Consider the following 21,267-nt stretch of genomic DNA (forward strand, 5'->3'; position numbering starts at 1 on the left):
TTGCTTATGTAGTTAGTAACGTGCCCGGGTTATCAGTTCACTGATATTTACCTGTGTCTGTCCTTGCCTTAGTATGTATGTATATGTAATTCTGCACTATTTGCAGAATCAAATAAATGCTTGCTAGGAGAGACAAAATAAGGTGAGCTGTAAAGTTGATTAGGGAGCATGAATATTGCATCTGTGTCTTCAGGTATTTTGAAGTTTGTACTTGTATGAAAGTTAAGTACCTCTGTAGTCACAGAAAGAAAGTAAAGGAGAGGGGTGCACTGAGATTATCTTGATCTTAGGTGCCTTGCCTGGTCCATACTGAATGAAAAGGAATTGTCTTGGGCCACATATAAAATACGTAGACCTCTCCACAAGTAATACCTCCAATTTATTTCCACGTAAACTACAACAGATACAGTGAGCACAGTAACACAATTTGATAGAGCAAATTCTCACCTACAAAACTCTGTTTTTCAACCTGGTCACCACCATTGGCTGTACATTTTTGCCAGCAATGAATGAGAGCCTCCATGGCACACTCGAAAAAAAATCTGCAGCAGTGTAGGTAACCCATTGTCACTGCTGCTGAAATGCACTACCCACATCTTTGGTCTCAAACTTTCAGCAAGTGTCAATGAATGTTGGTTCACAGGAATTCAATGGCACAGTTATACTTCATATGCATTTCTATGTCAAATGACATTTAGTCAGACTGCCCCCTTGTTGCCATCTGTTACACAACAACAACATGTGGTAAAATATCAATAGGAAGGTTCAGTCCCTACTTCCATACTACTGCCATCTTCCTCTGATATTGTGGGCCAGCAGAATAAAGTAGGAGGCATTACTTCCAGAGCAGCCCTCATTTGTAATAGAGATAACATATAACCAGCAAAATTTATCTTTATATTTTTTATTAAAACACGATAAAAGAGAAAGCAACAAAAATTGCATTTCTGTGTGTGCAAATTGTATGCACCCTGTGCCATTCATTGCTTCCACAGTTGGGAAGGCAAAGTAGAAGGCATGCTGGAAAGACTAATGTATGTTGATGAATTTGGGGTGGGATCCTGTGAAATGGTGGGGGTGTACAGTAAGCTATGGAAATGTCAAAATAGAAAAGCAAAAGGAAAGAGGAGAGATGAAGAAATAGAAGAATATTTCAGAAACATAGATATTGGTAGAAAGAAGGCACAGCACAGACTTGAAGCCATGTGTAGCTGTTTTAGGGGAGGGAAATGAAAGCACAACAAGATGGTAATAAGCAATTACTGAGAATTTAATTCCATTCTGTGTTTCTTCTTCACTTCAAAATGATGATAAAACACACAAGGCAAATCAGTGGAGGAGAAAGTCAATTACAGTAGCAAATCAATTAGGGTAAAGAGTCAAACCAATCAAAATTGCAAGGTAGCTAATGAAGAACAATTAACAACAATAAATGAATCCAGTGCTGTACAGATTCAGAAATGAAAGGAAGACACAAAAATGACTTTAGAGGAGATAGCTTTAGAGGTATAGAAGGTGCCCTATTCCAAGGCAAAATATGCTGTGGGACTGAACTCTTTGTATTCAGTAGGCTTTATTAGCCAACTTTAGGCTATACCAGGGTGGGGGAATATGACTTCAAGCTTGAATTTTTCTACTGACATTTACTGTTAGAGTAACAGTAAGAGTGTGGCATCTCACTTTGTCTACTACCAATCTGATGGCTGACTTGAGCCCACTCAGACTGTATCATTGATGTCTATGGGTTTTAATTTGCCCCCAACCTTTTTGAACTAGCTATATTTAGACTATTTAAAGACTACTTGCCCACACTGGAGTTTAATTTCCTTCCAAGCGTTGAGGGCATACAACATACCTAACACCAGGACAAAGCAGCTGTGTGCCTAAAATTACTGTTTGGAAACACTCACCAGCATGGAGAGAGTTTCCCTGTGCCACTGTCAGTCTTAGGAGTCTCACGACTCCAATATCTGAACGTAAGAAAGGAACAGCTTTGTTTAAATTTGGCTGTGTTGATTCTTACACAAACATTTTTACATTACAGATCCTTCTTCACATATATGAAGGACCAATGACCTTCTTGGTCGAGGCCAGAAAAATGTTTGCTGTGGAGGTGCAGAGATTAGTAATCTAAACTGTGCTGCTGATGGTGTTGACATCTTTTATAGATTTTCATTCAGTCTTGGGTAATACTTGACATTCTTTCTTATACTATAGCACACTTCATTCTAAATTGTCCCTACAGAGAACAGTGCTGCTTGATATATTCAGAATGAGATTGGATAGATGATCTTAATTCAAGAAAGTACTGAATTTGTCTGTGGTTCATCTATAATGCACTAAAAGGAAAATTCCCAAGCTAGACAAGTGAATTATAAACTCATAAGTCTATGTGTTGTAATTAGTGTATAGTAATAACTTTTCTTTGAGGAGGATTAAAACTGTGAATGGAGAATGTGAACTGAGTCACAAATAATCGGTTATTTTCAAACACAGGGACAAATTTTAAAGCTGGACCTTAAAGTTGAGCTCAGACCTTTGCCTACCTGAAAGGGGCTGTGTGCCAGTCATGGGTACACCAAACCTGCTACTATTGGTGCAGCAGCTGCTAGGAAGCAAGATTTTTTTTCTCTAAAGAAAGCTTTAAAAAAAAAAAAAAAGCATGTAATTGAGTTTCCTGTAGTACCAATAGCTGTATTCTAGCTTGATATGATTTTGAGTTTTGACACGCAACTCTTTCTTTAGTTGCTCTGTCCTTATGCCCAAAGTGGAAATACTCAGCAGCTTTAGAGTTACTTCTAATTCTTCTGTTTACTTCTCAGAAACCCTAACCTTGTTTAACTGAAGAATATCCCTTCAATACATAAGCCCCAGAGCAGCTCAACTAAAGCTGTAATCAATAACTATACTCTATCTTTAGGGTTACAGATCTATACATAACACACTGCAAGTATGTTCAGCTGTGGTTATGAGCTTGATAGCTCTGGTCGTTGCAGTTCTTTGTTATATGTATTATTTTGGACTTTTAAAATTGCTTTGCTTTCATGGACATTATTTGGAGGTTGTCACCCATCCAGAGGAGCCAGCAAAACCCTTTTTTAGCAGGGAAGTCATGATATGTTGGTGCTGAGGCTCTTTTTCCTCTTGGCTTTGCTGAACCAAGGCTGCTGTGGTGGATCAGGACTGTTGTTGATTTTCCTGTCTGCTCATTTAGCTAATTAAAATAACAAATCTTCACAGCTGTCTGCTTCAGATTCATCCTTATCACCATAAGCTAATTAAAATAATGCAACCGGTTGCAACTCATTAAATATCAACTATATTTTTCATATAATTCCAAAATTTGAAATAAAATTTTGGTTCCCCTTTACTCTTTGTTCCTTTGCTATTCGTATCAGTTTTCATAAGATGCTTATATGCTACCTTGTGTTTTCCTCTTTTTTTTCCTGATACATCTGATGATCTTGTTTTGATAGCTTCCTACTTTGTTTTTTCCACTGTCATGCTTATGTTTTCTGATGAGTGAAGGTCAAAATACTTGGGCTTCCTATTCAGTTTGGATGAGCACCTTATTGAGTGCATATTCACCCAAGACTGAGGAAATTACAGTAGGAAGTATAGGAAAATATTTGACTGCTGGCTTAATTTTACTTCCTGCTGGTAGGTTTATTCATATGCTTTAATGTGATACTGAATCAAGGTTGTTATCTGTATGCAAAATTATTTCTGAAATGAAAGAGATGGAGTTTTCGTATCGTACAGACACAGGAGACCCCCCAAATGGAAATAATAAAATTATATTGGATTTTTGAATGTTGCAAAAAGCTAATCCTAATGCTACTGATTAGGCAGACATACCTGTACTTTGACGCTTTGTTTATAAAGCAAGAGGAATTCAGTGCTGCTCTACAAAGGTAAAAAATGATCCCGCTTATTTTATCAGAAACTTTCCCTGTACTGTATCTTGGTATTCTCACAGAGTAATGTTTCTACACCCTTTTGAAACAAGTTTAATCATTTATTTACTGCAAGACCTTCACTTTTAATTAGGTCTTTCCTGTCTTTCTTCTCTTACTTGTTCCCCAAGAGAAATATTCCTTACAGTGCTCTATACTGAACTCTACTTCTGTTTTGGCAGACCTGCTTTCAAAGGGCTCCCTTTCCTCTTCAACAGCTGACAGACACTTTCCCAGTACCAACATTTAATACCTTTCTGCTTCTTTTCTATTTTTGCCTGTTCACTGTTTCCCAGTTCTAAAACAGGGTATGGGGGGGGGAGGAAGATAAAGCCATAGGAAAACCCTGATTCCAATTTGTTCATTCCTGGTGTCTTTCTTCAGATCTGAAATTTCTTAAAAAGCCAGAGGAATAAGAGTTACCATACCTCTGCATAGGAAAAGCAGTAAGAGATAATTTTTTCTTACCTCTGTAGTGCTCCATCCTGCATCCTGTTTCAAGCTACGGCAGGGGAGATTCAGGCTGGACATGAGGAAGTATTACTTCTCAGAAAGGGTGGTCAGGCACTGGAATGGACTGCCCAGGGAGGTGGTGGAATCACCGAGCCTGGGGGTGTTCAAGGAAAGACTGGATGTTGTGTTGAGGGACATGGTTTAGTAGGAGCTATTGGGAATAGGTGAACGGTTGGACTGGGTGATCTTTTAGGTCTTTTCCAACCTTGGTGATTCTATGATTCTATGATCCACAGTTGCAGCTTCCAGCATGCAGTAATTCTATGTAGTGTTATTCCATAAAATGTTAAAACGCTTGCTCAAGGAAAATTCCTTGAAACATGCACAGATTGTTATTCTGAACAAAGATCACTGTCTGAGTCTTGTAATTCTTTGCTCCATGATCAGGCTGGGCAGGTGCTTCTTCAATGGCGTGCAAACAAGTGGGATGGGAGCAGCATTTCTAAATGACCAGTTATACATTTACCAGCCCATTCTGTTGTACAAATACCTGCTTTATGTCCTTAATTGAGAAAATTTTATGCATTTCCTCTTTACATGTGTAACTGCATATTCTTGATCATGTAAGCACCCTACTATGAAAACCCATGTGCATGTACTTTACCAGAATTCACTACCTTTAGCCCAACACACGGTAGGAAGTATAAAATAAAATCAGGTATTCTACCTTTTCTCTTCTAGAATTACATGCGTAATGAAAGAACTGAAATGAGTCATAAAGGACAAGATCTATATTCTAAAGGAGCAGCTCCCAAACTTTCTTGCTTTTACATTCTGTGCTCTTAAAAGTAGTCTCTCATTCTGCTTTTGTCTTTAGCAGACTTGTGTTTCTATGCTCCTTTCTAAAATAAATAGCTGAGAAAACTTACACTGTTCAATTTATAACATCCTTTTTAAACACTGTAGGTGTACAGAGGCCGTATCGAAGAGTAACATAATGAAGTAAGCGCTGTTATTAATGTTTTCCATTTTGCTTAAATTATAAGAAGCAATCAAATTCTACAAACAGCTTGCTCTCTTCCATTATGCTGCTGAGCTGCAGCAATGCTTTGCTGTTCTAAGTTGGAGCTTCCTTCCTGTTCTTCTGTATGATGCTATTGAGAGGACATCAAGTTCTCACGCTCAACAAAATTCATATGAAGAGAAAAACAGTGATTTAAAGTTGCACCTAGTGAAATCAAAGCATGATTCTAGCAGAAAGCGTGCACTTACTCCACAGCTGCTTTTTGTCAGTTGAGATATCAGTAAGCTTCACTTAAAAGCCCGATTTACTTAATTTCAGTGGTGAATAGCATAGACAAAGCTGGTCTTGAAGAGAAATGTAGAGTGTAAGAACTCAGTTAGAAACCAGACTACACTCATTCCTTCACCACAAGCAGTTTGTAAGCTATTTGCTTTGTTGGATTAGAATTTGAGTTCATCACCACATGACTGTTCAATCACTTTTTTCTTCCTGTTTCAGTGAAGTCAGGTGGCAAAATGTTTTCTGCTCTCCAGTCCCGATTTTTTGCTATCAGAATGGAATTCAGTAAAGAATGTGCCCAAATTCATTGCTGTTAGTTATTGGTATACATGTCTATACACATCAATATCAATACTTACGCTGGGTTGAACTTTCAGCATATATTAAGAGAGTAATTTAGTATTTGTTGCTTTTTTTCCCCCTCTTTCCTATATGTTTTATAAACTACTGTCTTTTAACTCTGTCCTTGTTTTGTCACATATTAAAAGATGTAGCATTCAGTTCTGTTTTCTGACAAACTCAGTTCATTGAGATGTGCAAACAAGTTAATAGGCTCATCTTCACGGTCACAAGTCATTCACAGAGCCGTCTGCACATTCCAAACTGAAATCGCCATGGGAAGTTTTACCTTGGAAAAAGATAAAGTGCACCTGTCAGAGACAAGTCAACAGTTTCCACATGAGAGCTATCTTACTCATGCTTGGAGATCGTGATCATTTCCCATTTTGCTGAACAAAACTAAAAACAAAATATTTGTGTCACTTGTAGCTTAGTTACATTTTCCAACTTTTCACCTTGATCAGGTATGACTTTCAGATTGATGGGTAATTTGGGGCTACCTTTTTCTTAAGGATGCTGCAGTGTGGGTGTGAACTTAGCTCTGTTGCTGCTGTTCGAGTTTTCTCTTTTTTTCTTTTTGTCACTGTACATCTTCATGTGCTTTCAAAATCAGCAAGTCTCCAATGGAAACATTACATATGTAACATGCAGAAAATTAGCAATATCAATACTTGATCATCAGATGCAGTTAGTCTTTTGTATGTCCCATACATCTTCATTTAAGCAGCTGCAGTTTGATATCTACTTGACAACTAATTTAAAGAGAAACAGCTGCGTGTCGAGAGCAGACAACATGGGGTCCTTTTGTGCAGCTCTACAAGTGTATGAGATTTGGAGATTTCAGCAACACTGATCTTGCGTTATATGTTGTTTCAGACTGCTTTGTATTCATGCAATATCAAGAACTCTTTTTTTTTTTCTTTTTTTTTTTTTTTTTTGCTTTTTCATTGCCATTTTGTTCTCTGAAAGATATTTCTCTCAACTTGTTTTTATTTTTCAAGTCCTTTACTTTGTATTAAGGTGATCCTGGCAGGAAGATCTTCTTTAGATAACAGTTCATGACAAATGATGCCCCAAGGAACTGATTTGCTTTCATCCCTACTGAAAGTAAATCCAGATGATGGACAGTTGAGAACACATTTTCTTACAATCTTCTGCTGTCTCTTACCTGTAGCAAGAAGCTACAGGCATCACCAGATCTCTTCAGCTTTCTCATGAAGTCTGTAATTCTTGCAGCCACCATTTTCATCAATGGTCTTTTGTGTTTTCTCTATATTTTTCAATTGAAGGTATTGCTAGAAGCTGAAAAACACAATTGCATATACAACCACTAAATAACTCTCATTCAGACCCTGTAAAAACCAACACAGTCATTTGAATAAAAAGCTTGAAGATGAAAAATATGTTCTAAATGAATGTGAATTACTTTGCTTGAGCAGAGGCTTCAAAATGAATTCAGAGCTGACCTCAGGGAGCCGAGTTCTTTCCTCACCTTTTCTTTCAGTGTAAATGATCAACATTTCATTGCATAACTGCCCTGGAGAAGACACAATTTCAAAAGCTCACTGTAATATATCTATTTTTTAATTCTATGACTTCTGAAACACAGGTTTAAAATAATAGTAATTCTAATCTTAGAATCAAATTTGGATGCAAATCCTGTTAAAATATGTATATTGTTAAAGTACTGTAAGATCTGCATTGCTCTTAAATTTTTATACATTGCTGCAAATTAATTATCCTCTGAAATGTTTGTACTGGGAGAAAAATTTGCAGGATAGAGATAGGAATAAGTAAGGCAGTTCTTAGTAATAGTTGCTAATGCTATAAAAACTTACTAGGTTGCATAAGTTTACATTTGTGTAGAGAAGTAATTTGCCACTCCAAATGGAGGATTATGTCATGAAGTAGATTATTACATCGTTAAAATGCTTTGTTTGGACACAGTGCAGGGAACTGATTTCCTGGGGAATCTGGGAGGTATTCAGGCACTGAAGGCCACAGAGCCTTCTGGTTGAAAACTTCTGTTGTGGCAGTCTCTGAGTTCTTCCCTTCTGAGATCATCCCTTGGACATTCCCCCTGTTACGATAGCTGTAGACAGGCAATGCTTGCAAATAACACAAGATTTCCCAAATAAAATTTTTGTTGAAGACTTGATAGAACTACTCATAGCATTACCTTCTGCAGTCTTGGGTCTGCGTGGTGGCATATTGAATGTTCATAAATAATTTTAGTAGTCAGGTTGGCAATATGCAATATTTTTGATAAATGAATTTATTTCTTAAAAACACTAGAAGTTATTCTTTTAGTCCTCGTGTGCTATTCCAAAACCACTGCTACTAGGGCCTATGTCAAAGTAAGAACAAGCACTGCACTGCCATTTCCAACAGGCATCTCCTAGGAAAAATTTGGGCTTTCTCTGTTACTCAGATATTTATTTACATTTTTTAACTCTTCCTCACCCTATTTGTGGATAAGATCTGTAAATGTTGGAGATGAGGCACATATCCCTGTACAAAGTTTCCTTGTCTGGATGTTCTCCCTGTAGGATTGTGCTGCAGCAGAAGAAACCTGAGCGGTGAGATGGGGTTGAGGAACTGTTCGGATAGTGTTGCATACCAAGCCAGGTTGTTAGGAACCTCATACCTAGGTCCAGATACTGTCTATGGAAAGGGAGACAGACAACCTAGAGTACAGTCCCACAGCAGAGGCGTTGTATGGCACTTTTTCCTTGAGCCATGTCATGTGTGAGTCCATTGCTGATACTGGCGAGTGGTGGCACCACCTTCTGCTTCTATGGAAAGCTCATTCTGACAGACGCTAGGCTGAAAGTCTTCTCTATTTGTCCCCAAAGGGTGAATCAATAGGCTGCTGAGCCATAATTACTTACCTACTGTTCTTAAATTGTCAGCAAATCATGCAATTGTTTATTTCCATCAGATGGGGAAAAAAAAAAGTGTAGAAACTGTGTTGACTGATGCTAGTAACTCATATTATAATGCTCAGTTATGATTCCTGATTGCAGAAATTTTCATAGCAAAACAGTTTTTCAGAGCTCCAAAGTCTTGATACTCAGTTCTTTGTATAAAAACATTGAATATTCCTGCTCGCTAAGGTTATTTCCCTTTCTCTGCTCAATTTATATAAATATTTCATATCTGCTATTGCAAATGTATTCTTGGTTTTCTTTCATGATTCTGGTGATGTATTTGACAGGTAGAAGCATTTGCAGTATGAAAAAGAATTATTTTAGTTTTAATCCTGCTCTCCTTATGTACAGATTTTCATGAGAAATTTTTTCAGTGGGGCAATTAGAGTCAGTTACATTCTACCCTTACAGAACCTGGCACCATATCTTCTTTAGTTGTGGGGTGGTCAGAAAACCTTGCAGATACACGGTAAAAATGAACAAGTTCTATCCCCATACATGCTCAAGTCCTTTTCTTTAGCTCTGTTTTTCAGTCAAGCAACATTCTGTGGCTTCCAATTGCTTTAACTTCTACTGTGAGCAAAGGAACTTTGCATGCAGTGTAGTAGTCAAAGGTACAAAGCAAACATTCATTGGTTAACATGCACAATGTGAAGCTAATAGGTGAGTGTTAATGTGCTCACTGTTCCCACCTCAACAATTTAACCTCAGTCTGAAGTTTTACCTTTCTGACCTCTCTTTTCTCTGGAAGTTTCCATGTGCCCTAGAGCATCCTGGGCAAAAAGGCAGCTTTCCTCTCTGCTGCATTGCCCTATCTTCTTCTGTATTAAAGCAGTCCCTGCAGTATTCACAATAAATTCTGAACAAATGAATCAAATGGTTCTGCAGTCTGCCAGAGGTAATAAGATTTTTTGGACTGAGATGTCTGCAAATGCATCTTCAAGTCAGATGCTCCTTGGTGTCTCACTGCCAGGCACCCTGGCAGCCATCCAGAAGGAGGTTGTATTACAGTTACATACAAAAAGAACTGCGTTGTCAGGGTTTTTTCATGTTTGTTGAGATCTTTGAGCAAATCAGCAGGGAGCAGAGGCCCTGTTGGCAATTCTGATTCATAGGCTGTATGGCCATAGGAAGAGGAATGTTGAAATCTCCATTGGCAAAGCAGGATATGTAGTAAGTTAAAAGAAGATACCTCAATGACCCTGCATGGAAAAGAATACATTTGACTTGCTAGTGCCAAGAACAGGTGCGCTTGAAAACAAGGTTTTCCTTCCGAGCAGAAAATCCTTGGCAGGGACATTCTGGCAAAGAAAACCTCAACTCTTCACTGGCAGCTTTGCATGCTAAAATACTGTCTTTTATTAACAGTAGTGAGGTGTGTCCAAAGATGTTGAAGCCAAGGGGAGGTTTGTTAACAGCAGGTTGCAGGCTGACCAGGAGCATCCTGCTGGGAATGTGCCACAGATGCCACACACGGATGGCTTTGAAAGGGCTTAATTAAGTAGTACTGGGGCCACCAGAGCTCAACAGAGGGACTTCAGAGTGAGAGTCTTTAGGGCTGGCAATGTAGATCAAGGGACAAGAGTTAGTATGTTCATCTTGCCTCTGAGGTAAATTACTCAGTAAGAGGGTTTTTTTTAAGTGAGATTTCTAAGAGCTGATAGCAAGGAAAGAAAGCTTTTGTAGCTTTCTACTTAGCATATTCAACAGGAACCTGTAAGAACAGACAAATGTGCTGCATTTAGATAGGGAAATAGCGATGATTTCGTCAATTACTAAGCATGGTGGTGATGGGCTGCTGGTTGGACTAGATGATCTCTGTGGTCTTTTCCAACCTGTATGATTCTACAGTTCTAAGCCAGTTCAGCTAAATCTAACCCCTTTTGTCTGTCTGTAGTGGGGAAGCAACTTGGAACTACCTTTGCTTTCTATCAGTGTAACTTCTGTGACACTGCTTGATGGGCTTTATCCATGTGTGTTGAAATTCCTGGGGAAAAGTTAAAGCATTGAAAAAATGTGCTTTTCCTCCCTCCAGGTTTTTCTTTGTAGTTGGCTTTATCTTTATTTTCCAAAGTCTTTGCATCTCGAGCAGGCTGAGTACCTTCAGACAAGGGAAAAAAAAAAAAAAAAGTTTCTTACAAAAATACCCTTTTGTTGAGCCCCAGGTGTTCCATTCATTACATCCCTGGTCCATAATCTTGTCAAACAAGGAGCTCCTGAGTTGTCCTAGGAGGCTCGGGTGCAGGGAGCTGCCAGGGCTCCAGCCTGCCGCTGCCTGAGCCCCAGGGCCAGCCTGCCTGTTGCTCCTCAGTGAAATTGTCATCCTTGCTCTGGTCATGAAAGCTGACAGCAACATCAATATCACTAAGTGGCTGCAGTGCCTGGGGAATTCAGCGCGGTAGTTTTTGGTCTGATTTGGACTCTGATTTAAAAGAGTGAAACACAACCAGCCATGAATGGGAAGCCTGTTTTCCAGCCAGCTGTTGTGTAGCCCTCACCTGGTGCTCATTTTGAAATGGCAATTGCAGCTGCTTGTGCTGGAGGCACAGGGTTGAGGCAGTTTGCACCACTTCTACTGATTTTTCTGTAAGCCCAAACTAACTTTCTTCACAGTTAATGCACATAAGAAATGCAAATAGTCATTAATGTTTGTTTCTGTACCACTAGGGGGGAAAAAAAAAATATAGAAAAATGATGTCTAGAAGATTCAAATCAATCATGTTAGAGATTGATGTGATTAAAGAAATGGTATATTTTCTCTACTTCAGGTGAACTATAGACTTTAGGTTTTTCACACATGCAAGTTAAGCTGCCTGAACCTTGCCACGCTGCTCAGTGACCAGAGCACACACCAGCATGGGGACAGTGTTAGTAGGCTTTCACCATTGATGTGTTGCAAGTCAGAAACACTGCCTTCACCATGAAGAGTGAGGTGAGATTCCCTTCCCCAAGACAAGGGAAAAAATACATCCCTTTTTCAGTGCTAGATATTTCTCTTATCCCAAGAAAGCATGAGTTTTTCTCTTGCATTAATATTCTTAATTTGCTCATAATTTCTTTCAGGCATCACATCTGAGGCCAGTCTTCATTAATATGTTAATTGTATAGTCCCTCCCAATGGGTTTTCTAAAGCTAAAAGTAAACAGAAAGGTTTGTTTCTCCTGCCCTTTCCCCAAGCCCTCTAAACAGAAAAAACATTACTGAGATGAGATACTTGACTGGGCTTGAATCTCTGCAACGATGGAGCATATTTATTTCACCTTTATGGCTCTGCCCAGAATAGCTGATCAGAATCCCTCTGAACAGATCAGAGGCTCATAAGGTCAGAACAAAACTGCATTTTTTTTAGGTGCAGTTTAGAACCACTGTACACATTTCATCCATCCTATTCTGCATGGATATGCTAAATGGATTTAAAAAAAAAAAAAAAGGCTGACATTATCAAAGTACTACAGGGAATTGCCCACACACTTGCTGTTAATTAATGTGAGTTGTGCAGAGGATTTGCCCACACTGCTTTAAAAAATCTCAGCTAAAACATGCTAATGGTGAGTATTTTCAGGGAACAAAAAAAATAAGGTGCCCTGTAAAACAAATTCCCTAACTGTTTATTGCCTATTTGAGCCTTCAGAGTTGGATTTATAAGAAGGGTCATGTTCAGAAGGACTAAAGAGTTCATTATAGATTTGCCTGAAAAACAGTCCTCACAGTTTTCCCGATAGGAAGGATGGAGGATGATTTGAATAATTTTTTGAAATTATTTATTTATTGGAACTCTGGATTGTTGTGGCAACCTGTCTCCATTAGGACTGGTGATAAACCTAATCTAGTGCAAGGAAAAGCTAGCACCAACAAGGTACAAGAATAACTGTGCCAGTTCTCTTATTTCTTTCCTCCTTTTACCCTGCCATGGGAGGGGGCAGCTTGGGAAATTGTAGGTTGGCTGGCTGAGTAGAGCATTTGTCATCAACTGCAAATGATGTGCTGTAGAATTCCTGGGAGAAGGTTGTCCTATATTTATTGATGTCTTTCTCATCTTGCTTATGAAGCTTCACTGTTCTGATCTGCACTGTCCTCCTTGCCTGTCAGTGCTCCTGGCTTTGGCTCAGGGCTCAGTGTTTCCCTGATGTGCTCTGCTATTCACTAAGTAGGTACAGAGAGTAAAACTAAATCAGGTCAAGAGGGATGTTGGCTGTTTTAGGACCCATTCCAGCAAAGCCTAAGGTGTACATTAGAGCAGAAAAAAAAATGTGTGCAGACGTTTTCAAGAGAAAGAGAAGATATTCTTGCTTATATCACTCATACTTAAGAGTTACATGGCCGTGGGATGGTCACAACAGGATCATAAGAAAGCCACTTGGGCAGCTGGAAAACAAAACAAATGCTTACATTTTGCTCTTCCCATAAGCTCTTGCAAATTCGCTGAGTCCATCATATCCTTAATTACAAGTCAGGAATCATTCAGAAACTAACATTTTGACTTAGATACCTCGTATTTTCTTCTCTGAAACCTGCTGACTCATATCCAAAAGCTTGGATTGACAGAGGATTCAGTATACAGTCCATTTCCCTGTATTTCAGGCACTGTCTGTGAGATGCAACGCCTCTGTTTTTCATCCAAATATCTCTCCTCCTTCTGTTTACCTGGATCTTTTGTCTATCTGTATTCTCTCTTCTTTAGTCCATGTGCCCATTTGCAGACTATTGATAAAAATTGATTTTGTCCTGTGAGTAAATTGCATTCAGATGAAAGGAATTGCTCCCCCAGGATGTGTGAAGGATTTCTGCAGAAAGCACCAGAGGACCATCGAGAGAGATTTTTCATAACTCTGAAGACCTTCATGTAGGTTTGCTGAAAATGAGCCAGATGAGACACCACTGTAGTGTCCATTAATAGGTTCTCAGGGACTTTACATCTGTGTCGTACTCTTTCTCGGAGCTGGAATGGCACTTAGAGAGAAAGTATGTTCAGTCTGCAGCTAAACCATTGCTTATAGTAGTATTTAATTGTCAGTCTGCTTCCCATCACTAGCCAGCCTCCATAAATTACCTACAGGGACTCCCAGTGATTCTTTCATCAAAGCTTTATGGAACAGATGTATTTCAGTTTCAATCCACTCGCTGTGTAGAGAGATAAATCTGCTTTTAGTACTGGAGTAATGAGCATAACTGCTAGTATTCTTAGAAGTGCATATGATACTGAATCTGTTTTTAAGGGTTTTCATAGTAAACTGAATTTTGCTGTAGTTTTTTCTGTTAAAAATTAAAGTGTACTGAGTCAGACACTAGTGCCCTTTATAGTAAATAGGGGTTAAGATGCGTAGCAGATCTCAGGTCTGTGGAACCTGTCGGGTAATCTTTTCCACCTGGATCCGTACAATTCTGAACCTCCCCCATACATGAGGATGTATGCCATGCAAATGACCCATTCAACATCTTGTGTTACTGGAGTTAGCAAAAATGCCTATATGTAATTTCCAGAATTGCCTATCTATGTCATAGTTAGGGTAGCTATGGAATAGAAAAGTCATGGGTATTTTTTTAGAGCAGAGAACGAGGAGGTCTGTTAGCTAGTGCTAATTGTCCCACTTGGTGTTTAAATCCCATGGTCACGGTGTGCATGCCCTTTGCCTTGCAGCACACTGGTCAGTGCTCAGAGAATGGGCTGCTGCACTCTGATACAGACATGGCAATAACAGCTTCAAAGGAATCTTCATTTCTTAACTTTATTCAATGCGTTAATCTTTTCAGTTATAATGAAAACAGCTTAAAACAATTTAGAATCCATGGAAAAATTATTTTAAAATGCTGATTATTTATAGCAGCTTCATTTTTTTAAAGAAGTCCCCGTTCTTAACAACCAATAACAGCAATTCAGTAGCAGTACAGTTACTGCCAGTAACATTCTCCTAGGAAAAAGGATTTCAGTAAGCTTTATCACTCAGCATAGCCAACAGAAATATTTGATACTAAGAGCAGTGGAACCAGAAAACCACTTCAGATGTCCTTCAAACAGCTAGATGAGGAATTCAAGGGGATATGCAGTAGGAAACTCAGAAAATGGAGCTTGACTTTGATACTTACTTGGTGTGATAGAGTAATTTAGTCTCCATATAGATCTTACTGTATAAGAAAAAGAAGGGAAAAGGAAGCAGTAATGTGTCACCTTATCTAAATAAGATACCTGTCATTCCTGAAATTCTGTTTAAACTATGATGGATGTTCTTACTCAATGAGAGAGATTTTTCCCCCAGCGAAAACAGATCTTTTCAGCCAGAGAAGGAGTATGATGAGACCAAATTTCCTGCCTGTGGATGAGACTGAGCAATGCAGAAAGGGCTGCAGAGCAAGATGCCCTGGGATTCCATTCTGACCACTTCCAAAGTCTACAGCAGTGGTGAGAGACTATGATTTGAACAGAAATATATATGAAAATCAGCTATACTAATTGGCACGCCAGAAAAATCTGTATACTTTGAAGTGGTAACATATTCACACAATGTGGTGTGTTTATTTCCTGAGAAAATTATTTTTCCTTTCATTTAATTTCCATCAACTGTCCTGTCATTCCAGAGCTTAATCTTTCTGCAACTTATCCATGGCTCTGATGTTAATGTTTTGCTAATTTAACTAAAGTCATTATCTGAAAATAGATCTGTGGCATTGACTCTTTTTTTTCCCCAAAACAAATGTTTCTTTTCCTGCAGCTTCCTTTCGAATGCTGTTTTTAAATTATCTGGCCATTGCATTGCCTTATTCTTCAGTTATCTAGAGGGCAGTTCTCCGAAACACATGGTAGACCTCTTCAATATTAAAACCACTTGCTACTCCATACTATACACAACATACAGTAAATCCAGTGATGTCTACCATGGGTTAACGTAAATAGGTAGAGTAACAAAAGTAAACAATCAAAAACAATCACTGGTGTTATCATGGCATCAATTAAAACATACTCTAGCTTAGTAAACAATGTAAATTAGGCCACTTGATGCAAGTAGGTTTATCTGAGCAGGCATGGTGCGCGTGCATGGGTGTTTGGTTGAGGTGGGGAAAGTAAGAAAAACTGCCTATGTCACAAATTGCTGTTGTTTCCTGTGTTATTTGTAACTTCAGCTGGGAAGACAGGGACTAACATGGGTAGTGGAAAGCTGCAAAGTCAATTCAAATCTGCAACTCATTTGAACCTACAGTCACTGAAGCCTGCAGAGATGCTTCCACGCACACTGCTAGCATCAACCTGTAGTCATTCTTGAAGATAAATACTGAATATAGTAATCTTGAATATATAGTAATATAACAATAGATGTAGTGTTTCCTGATTTAATAATTTTAACAGGTAGCCTTTGGAGTTGTGATTTTTAGTACTTACAGTGTGGAAGACAGATGTATAATCAGGCACAAAGCAATGCGTGATGATCTTTGTGTTTCTTTTAGGCAAAGTAGTTAGGTTCTGTACCTACATTTGAGTTATTGCAGGTCATCAGGGCAAGTAAGGGTTTAGGCAGCTCTTTCTTACAGCCCACCTATTGGAAACACTGTCTTCAAAAAAAAAATGAGTGAGTTGTGTTTATAACAAGCTCTTTGAAGGAACTTTCTACTACTTTGCTGTGCCTCAGATGGTGTCAGGAGCCAATTGTGCTCTAGGAACAAAACAGCATTTGCAGTGCTTCCTTAAAAGTCCTAAACCCTGTTCCAACTAAAGATGCTGCAGAAGAAAGTTCTTTTACACCTCTTCAGTGTGCTGTTTCATTGTTTACACAGTATTTTCATCGAAGAGCATGCTGTTCATAAAGCATGGAAGAACCTGACAGACGGGACCTGGAACACTTGCCATCACATTTAGCCCAAGTCTATCTGACATTTCAGCAGGGGAAGCAGAGAGCTGTGATTCTGTGCAGTTGCTAGTATACAACACTGAAAACAATGTTCCTGCATAATGCAGTTCCTGCCATCAGATACTGTATATTTTACATCGCAGGTTTGGGCTTCGTGAAGTCTGTTTTTAAAGTCATTTTCTTAGCTCACTGACATTTCAAGTGTTCTGTGTTTGGTGCCACTAGATTATGACATTTTGATGTTCAGTTAGAAATCCAAAATACCAATTAGGGAATTACAAATTGCAGGAATCTTGCCATTTAACTATTAATTATATTCCTTATTGTCTCAGCTAGTGAGTGATTGTACATAAATCTCTCTTAAATACAATATGCAAAATCTTGTTATTAGGTTATTCATGAGATGTCAGTCCCCACTCGGTGGGACTGAGGGACCTCTAGAGCTTGCTGAGTGTGACAGTATCTTTGTATGAAGAACAGCGTTCCAGAGAAATATGAGTACATACGTGTGAATAAAATCTGGTCTTGTACTGACTTGAGTGCTGGCATACGTTGCAATTCCTTCCTGATCTAGCACAGAATGTCACCCTGAATTGCCAGGATGTCAAACAAGTCTTATTCGCATCTCCTTTCATGAAAAGATCTATGATGAAGGTTTAGGTGGGGTGGGGGATTTCAACAAAACCATTCCAAACATGTCATAGAATGTTAACCTGTGAATACTCCTCCTAGTCCTTGTGTAGCTACAGTAGTTCAGTGCTCTGGCAGAAGTAGAGCTCTGTGTTGTCCATTCACAAATGTAATGTCATCTTGTAGTCCTGTTTTCTATATTGAAACTGATCTAATATTATTCTGCACTGAAGCTACCTTGATGTTGTGTTAAACAACTCTAAAAGCACAAAAACGCAAGTAAAACTCCCAGTAATGCAGGATGGAAAGGTAAAGTCCCTTGGGGGGGCAACTGCATGCTGCCATGCTCTTAGAAGGAGAATTCTTATTTTTAAAAGGTAAAGTATGGGGTATAATAAAAGAAGGCGTAGGAAATTACTGGGAGATTCAACCTGCATTGGATTTCCAATCAGATGTGGTGACAGTGCCAGGCCCTGTGGATACGCCCAGTAGGGTAACTTTTTCCACAGTAGAGATCTTAAAAATGCATTCTGTGCAGATGCTAGTCCTCAGCATCAGTTTCATTCTAGAGATCCTTTGTTGTTCTACACTACCTTTATTAGCCTCAACCTAGCCTGGTCTCTGGCACAGAATACCCAGTTGTGCCTCAAGCACATTTCTTTGCCTTCCTCCCAGAGGAATCCTGCTCATTTGTTCTGAGACTATCTGTGGTGTGAGTCAAGGCACAGAAAGTGAGATTGACATTAAAACAGCATCCTAATATGAACTAGAACACTTGAGTAGCCATAGCTCTGCTTCAAATCCCAGTGCAGCCCAGAAGGAAAATTCCACAATAGGCTGGCATTCCTCAGAGCTTTGAGTCTATAGAATTGTTTCAGTTCTGTAGATGTGGTAGGAAAACTATGCTGAGTAGTGCTCCCTCCTCAGAAAAGTTGGGAAGAAATGGGAAGTGATTTCCCTGTGCTGGAAGGAAATGCCAGGATGGGGAAGAAAAACATTTTGTTGCTGTTTGTAAATCAGCCTCTTTCTTTGACTCTCAAGGATACGCTGGGGAAGAACTGCACTTTACATGTGCTGCTGAGTCCTAATGTGCTGTTGGCACCAATACTGTTCAGTTTTGTTTGTCTATATCTAGAGGCTATGTCCTATTGATGGACTCTTTCGAACTGTGGCTCTGTCTGTTATACAACCAGATCTTGTGTTTATATTTGCAGCTCTGTGTTTTATTAACATTTCCGAGTGTGACATGATAGACAGAACTATGCTGAAATAGGAAAAAAAAAATATTTGACTTTAAGATTTTTTTCCTTTTTTAAAAACAAACAAAAAAAAAACAATAAAAAATAGAAGAATAAAAACAGCCTGAGAGATACATTTTCAGTCGTCCCAAAATGCCCTTTTAAACTCGTAATTTACTTCCAGACAGTGCACGCATTTCCAGTGAATACTTGGCTAAAAACTGAAAAGATGTTAAAACCTGAAATGAATACATCATGTTCTAAAGAATCAGAGATAGAGGTCATTGAGATTATTTCGACAAGGGCTGTATCTCACAGCGACAATGACAATAATGGCAATCAAATAATAGAAGAGAGATCCCTAGGAGGCTCTGAAATCAAGCTCTCACAAGGACTGTGTTTTTCCCAGCGCTCGGTTATCATAGATATGAGGAGTATTTTCTGAGTTGTGTTGAGATATGGAACAAGTAATTATTTTTGTAATAAGCTGCTGGAAGTGGTGTGTCATGAAGGGCCACATGATCATATGTGAGCCAGGTACTACTAGAGACCCACACTAGGTCCTCAATGGGACAATTTAAAATGATTTTTTTTCCTGTTTCTAAACTTTAAGAGAGAGAAAGTATTTACAGATTCAGATTTCAAGCTTCTCTCTTAAAGAATAATACTGTTGTTGATTACTAACTTCACTGGAATTCATATATTGCAAAACTAACATGAAAACATGAGAGAAATCACTTCAAGAAAGTCTTAATTTTTGTATCATTTAGGAGTCATTTCATTGAATCAAGAAGCTCTAGTAATATGAATCTGTCATATAGTTTGACTAACATTCATGAAAACACTTGAATTACTCACTTAGAGAAATTACAATTGTTTTAAACATTTCAAAGGGTTATCTTAAGAGACTAATGGAAAAGTAACATTGAATGGAGATAATTATTGGAGGAAACCATTCAGAAAGCCTGGATTTCCTTCCAAAGGAACTCATGTGTCCTGCAATGTTTCAGAGCAAATAAGTAGGCTTTGGATGAGTTCCAGTCAAGTGACTTGGATGCTTTGTCTTTTAAACTCCCAATTGAATGTTATCCTCATTATGTTTATATATATGTATATATATATATTTATTTATTTATTTATGTAAAGGGGAAGCATAGGAAAGAGAATGGGCAGGAAGACTTAAAGTTAGCAAGCAAGCAAGATCCATTTGAATGCTTGAAGAAAATGTCCTAGGAAAGAAAGAGAAGTGAACTGTAAATCTTCTAGACTGTTGTAAATCTGTTTAACATAAGGAACCAGTTACAAAACAATAAATTTTACTGTACTGTGTAGCCAAACCATGCTCACCCACCAAGGAAGATTTGATAGACATTTGAAAATAAACATAAATAAGGTGGTTGGCTTTTTTTGTTGTTGAGCGTTGTGACCACAAGACCTGCCACTTGGCAGTGGATATACCCAGACAAATCACAGGGGGATGTAACCCACATCTGGCTCATCCTCATCTCTTCTGGCAGACAGGGTTCGGTAAAGATCCTGGTACAGCAACTTTTTCTCTCCTTCTAATTATTACTTGTCATTAGCTATAGCAGCACTGAAAACACCCTGAAACATAAGTCTGTAGTGGTTACGTATGTTATACTTCAGATTGACAGTCTTGGTCAATTTGTAAGTAACTTAGTTATGATCCAGAGAGGAGGTACAGAATTAACATCAGGGACTCAGAAGTTTAGCTTCTAAAGTGAGAGCAGTCACAAGTCTCTGTGAGTGTTTTAAGGTTTTATTTAGGAGTAGCTGTATTCCAAGGGAGAAATTACGTCCTTCCAGTTGGCCTTCAAAGAGGTCTAGTTTTATTAGCACTGTCCTGCACAAAGGAATTGTTATTTCTCTGAGTTTGTTGTATACTGCTTCCACCATTCTTCAATATATAATGCAGGTATGTGGCGACTGGTGAGAGATCAGAGAGTAGAGCTCAGAGTCCTTCTTATAGCAAGTGGGATAGCATACACTTCAAGAATAACATGAAATGAGCAAGGGGAGCTCTTTCTTTCTTTATGGTAACCAGTCTATAGCAACTGGTTTGAACTTGACTATGCAAGGAGCGTTGCAAGCATCTTAAAAAGCTTGTAATTCTCTCCTTGTGGGAAAAAAAATCATAATGGTGACAATATGTATGTATATCAAAAGCTGCCAAACTTTTTAAACTAGTCCTTGCAACGCTCTGCTCTCTTGATATTTTCCAACGTACTTTCTTTTCAGCCATCTATTTTGGAAGTTTAGAATCTCAGGATTTTTTTTCCTCCCACAAAAGGCAAAAAAAGTCTCCTAACTTTTTTACAGCTCTCTGACAAATAAGCATTTGATAACATAGCTGTTTCACCGTTTTCCTGCAGTTGCAAAGTTGGTGCATCAAAATACCTGTTTAAAAAAAAAAAAAAAAAACATTTTTTGAGGTATTTATAGAATTTTCAAGACTACTGTGTTTGCCAGAGTGGTTATACAGTTAAGCGAACACCTGATTCATGAGTAGAAAACTAAACTTTTTATTAAACAAGGTTTAATGTCTGATAGCTCAGGTCC

This window comes from Lagopus leucura, unplaced genomic scaffold, assembly GCF_019238085.1.
Source record: "Lagopus leucura isolate 7727_CA_CO unplaced genomic scaffold, USGS_WTPT01 Super-Scaffold_100012, whole genome shotgun sequence".
Taxonomy (NCBI): Eukaryota; Metazoa; Chordata; class Aves; order Galliformes; family Phasianidae; genus Lagopus; species Lagopus leucura.